Raw genomic sequence first — 371 nt, 5'->3', positions numbered from 1 at the left:
TGTTAAGTGGTCCTTTCTCATTTTCTGGAGTTTTTTTTAGCGTACTTGTTGGGAGAATCTGAAAGATTTGTGGTATCAGGACCGATCATGAGTTGACCAGTCCAATGCTCAGACTCGTTATAAACAAATTTTTGGAGGCAGTTTTGATATCCCTTCACCCCCTCGGCTCTGTTTGGTTGTAAGGGGAATTAAAGAGAAGGGAAGTGAAATTTTCATACTTAAAAAATAAACTTTTTTAATCATTACCCCATGTGACACCATATGACAATATATCTAACTCCGAATCATTCCATATGTGGTTATTAAATTTCACTTTACTTTGCATCCATTTCCCTTTGATTTAAAATGTAAAATAAATATTACATGTAAAA

This window comes from Telopea speciosissima, chromosome 3, assembly GCF_018873765.1.
Source record: "Telopea speciosissima isolate NSW1024214 ecotype Mountain lineage chromosome 3, Tspe_v1, whole genome shotgun sequence".
In the NCBI taxonomy this organism is placed as follows: domain Eukaryota; kingdom Viridiplantae; phylum Streptophyta; class Magnoliopsida; order Proteales; family Proteaceae; genus Telopea; species Telopea speciosissima.
The sequence above is the reverse complement of the archived record's forward strand: the minus strand, read 5'-3'. Positions refer to the sequence as shown.